Source organism: Nanorana parkeri, unplaced genomic scaffold (assembly GCF_000935625.1).
Source record: "Nanorana parkeri isolate BGI_ZX_2015 unplaced genomic scaffold, ASM93562v1 scaffold102, whole genome shotgun sequence".
Taxonomy (NCBI): domain Eukaryota; kingdom Metazoa; phylum Chordata; class Amphibia; order Anura; family Dicroglossidae; genus Nanorana; species Nanorana parkeri.
The window spans coordinates 2,028,946-2,032,547 of NW_017306370.1; the positions used below are offsets into that span (position 1 = coordinate 2,028,946).

The window sequence follows — 3,602 nt, forward strand, 5'->3', positions numbered from 1 at the left end:
GGGCCGATTTATAAACCTTCCACCCAGAACGCGCTTTGCACAGCATTCTCGACACTAGATGGAGCCAGGCAGCACTGGAAATTCCCGCGCTCTTTGGCTCCATCTATTGGCGGGAATAATGGCGGCAATAGGGCTGAAGCATTGCTGATTTACATTATAATGTATTGCTGGGACTTGTAGTCCTGCACAGCTGGTGGTATTCTGCATTGCTGATTGACATTATAAGGTATTGCACAGCTGGTGGTATTCTGCATTGCTGATTCACATTATAATGTATTGCTGGGACTTGTAGTCCTGCACAGCTGGTGGTATTCTGCATTGCTGATTGACATTATAATGTATTGCTGGGACTTGTAGTCCTGTATAGCTGGTGGTATTCAGCATTGATGTATAGTGATTATATAGCAATGCAGAATAGTACCAACTATGCAGTACTACAAGTCCCAGCAATGCATTTTCTCATTACCTAGAGATGCACCAGTGCCAATACTGGGCATTTTCACGCCCAAGTGGTGAAACGACAGGGCCCAGTCGCAGCTGCAACTCTGGTAGTTCCACCGCTTGGAGGGGGGGGCCCGGACAGGAGGAAGAGGGTCCTGTTAACCGCCTCGGCTCCCAGCATGCAGCAGGCCAACTCTCCGCAGCTCCTTCCCATGGGGAGTTGGGGGGGCCCTTTATGGTTTCTTGCACCAGGGGCCCTGAAGTTTTTAGTTACACCTCTGGTAGGCAGGTCACGTTGTAATGCTGTAACAGGAAGTTATCAGCTGACAACATTTCTGGCAGAGTCAGCACATCACAAAACGCTTCCAAGTGTATATTTAACAGACCTAAAAGGAGCAAATAGGAGAAGTTCATTGTTCGGGTTTTCATGAGCAGCACACTTCCTGCAAGTTTATTGATCAGCTAATAAGGAATGATTGATAATATCACAAAGCAATGCCGTTGATTCTGATCCATTTCTTACTATTCTATAGTTATACATAACGCACTTTTTTATCCTTGGATTCCATTCTGCAGAAGGTAGGGAACACCGGGGTTGGGTTTGTATTCAGAAGCTGGGAACACCCTTTCTAAATATAACTTTGTGTCGTTCGTTAGCATCAGCTTTTATCTGAGTGTGACCTCATCTCATGTCAATGCTTTTTATTTCTTTTTTAGGAGAGAAACAACAGTAGATGAGCATAAGAAATGCCGAGCGGAGGGTTAGAAAAGAGGAACTGAGCTGCCCTTGTTACTTCTGGAACGATATCCCCAGGACGGCATGGACTCCACAGCTGTGATGATGTCATGATCATGTGATCACACACGGCACGGTTAGAACCGTCTGAACAAGGCAAACGAAGCAACGCTCTTTATCAAGGTAATTCTTTTTCTGTTTGATACTGTGATGTTGTCGGTAGACTTTTATTGTAAAGCGGAACTCTGGGCACAAAAACCTTCATTTAAATATATTCTTCAATGCCCACAAAGGATAGTCATTTACTTTGTGAGCACCACTTGACTTTTTAAGGCCAGTTATTACCTTGTAAAAGGTAATAGTGATATCATCACCGTGCTGCACATAGCTTGTGCAAAGGGCAGGGCTGTGGGAGGGATCTGAAAGGTGTATCCACTACATGCTGCCTGCAGAAAACTACAGGTGGGGGCAGAGACAAGACCACTCACCCTGTACAAGGAGAAAGAGCAACAGCGACTGGTCTGTATTACAGGAGGGGGCGTAGACAAGACTAGTCACCCTGTACAAGGAGAGAGAGAGAGCAGCAATGACTGGCCTGTATTACAGGAGGGGTCGTAGACAAGACTAGTCACCCTGTACAAGGAGAGAGAGCAGCAGTGACTGGTCTGTATTACAGGAGTGGGCGGAGACAAGACTAGTCACCCTGTACAAGGAGAGAGAGAGCAGCAATGACTGGCCTGTATTACAGGAGGGGGCGTAGACAAGACTAGTCACCCTGTACAAGGAGAGAGAGCAGCAGTGACTGGTCTGTATTACAGGAGGGGGCGTAGACAAGACTAGTCACCCTGTACAAGGAGAGAGAGAGAGAGCAACAGTGACTGGTCTGTATTACAGGAGGGGGCGTAGACAAGACTAGTCAACCCGTACAAGGAGAGAGAGAGCAGCAATGACTGGCCTGTATTACAGGAGGTTGACGGAGACAAAACCAGTCACTCTATACAAGGAGAGAGCAGCAGTGACTGGTCTGTATTACAGGATGGGGGCGGAGACGAGACCAGTCACTTTGTACAAAGAGAGAGCAGCAGTGACTGGCCTGTATTACACGAGGGGGCGTAGACAAGACTAGTCACCCTGTACAAGGAGAGAGAGAGTGCAGCAGTGACTGGCCTGTATTACAGGAGGTTGGCGGAGACAAGACCAGTCACTCTATACAAGGAGAGAGAGTAGCAGTGACTGGTCTTTATTACAGGAGGGGGCCAGCCTTTATTAAAGGAAGCTCCTGCACATAGGCAAGGATTCATGCTGAATCCCACAGATCTGAAACAAATACACAAAGCTCACCAAGATACAGGTAAGTACACACATGACTCTTGTGTGTTTAGACAATATTTTCTCATCCTGGAGTTCAGCTTTAAAGGAAACCTGTTATAGGAAAAATCTGGAAACTTACTGACCCCTCCTTCAAAAAATGCCAGTTGCTGACCCTCTGGCTTCTGACCTTGAAGCCACTGACCTAAAATAAGTACAGATGTTCCTCACTTACCGACTTACCTGTTTTGCGACCACTCGCACTTACGACGGACCGCCGATCGACCTCCGACCTTCCGCGTCAGCGTCAGTGCGACGGGTCGCCGACGGAAGTGACATCCCCCGATCTTCACTGCAGGTCTCGGTAAGTATTTCCATTGCCGGATGTACAGTACACTGTTCGGTACTGTACATCGGCAACGCTATACAGTACTGTACTAATGCAGTATAGTACTGTATAGAGTTCCTCACTTAACGACCAATCCGTTTAACGACCTGGTCGTAGGAACGGAACTCGGTCGTTAAGTGAGGAATACCTGTACACGATTAAAGTGTTACTGCATTTTTAGTCCAGTTACCTGTATTTTTCAAAGTCCCCCAGCATATTATACCCACCTGTCCCCAAACCTGCTGTGTGGCCTCCTCTCTGCTGCACAACCGCTTGTCCGAATCTACTCCACTGACCCTGTGCATGAGTTCCCTATTCTTTATTCAATCCTATAGAAAGCTTGTACTCTGCCAGATTACAATACGAACTCTCCATAGGATTAAATGGAGAATGAAGCTAAAAGTGCAGTTACACTTTAAAGTGACACTAAACTCAGGAGTTAATCTTAAAAATACATTCAACTACCCTAAGGAGAACTATGGGGTTAGGGCTTTTCCCCATAGTTCTCCTTAGGGTAACGGGACGACACAAACTAGCATCCTCCCGTCACCCTAAGCTCAGTATACGGCGAGCTACAGCTCGCCGTATACTGTGACGCGGCAGCTGAAGCGGATCCCGACAATTATGCCGGGATCCACCCAGCTGCGTGAGTGACAGCTGGCTCTGCCTATCTAGAGGCAGAGCCAGCTGTACCCGCCCCCTCCCCCGTCCTTTCCGCCAGTCAGTGCT

General features: G+C 47.5%; 1 protein-coding gene across 1 annotated transcript in view; it reads left to right on the plus strand.

Moving 5' to 3' along the window:
* Positions 1–1,166: 1,166 nt before the first annotated feature.
* Positions 1,167–3,602, plus strand: part of MTMR2 (myotubularin related protein 2) — a 26,945-nt gene continuing 24,509 nt past the window's right edge. The window contains exon 1 of the mRNA XM_018552944.1: positions 1,167–1,360. The gene's annotated coding sequence lies outside the window, so the exon portion shown is untranslated. The remainder of the gene's footprint in view (positions 1,361–3,602) is intronic.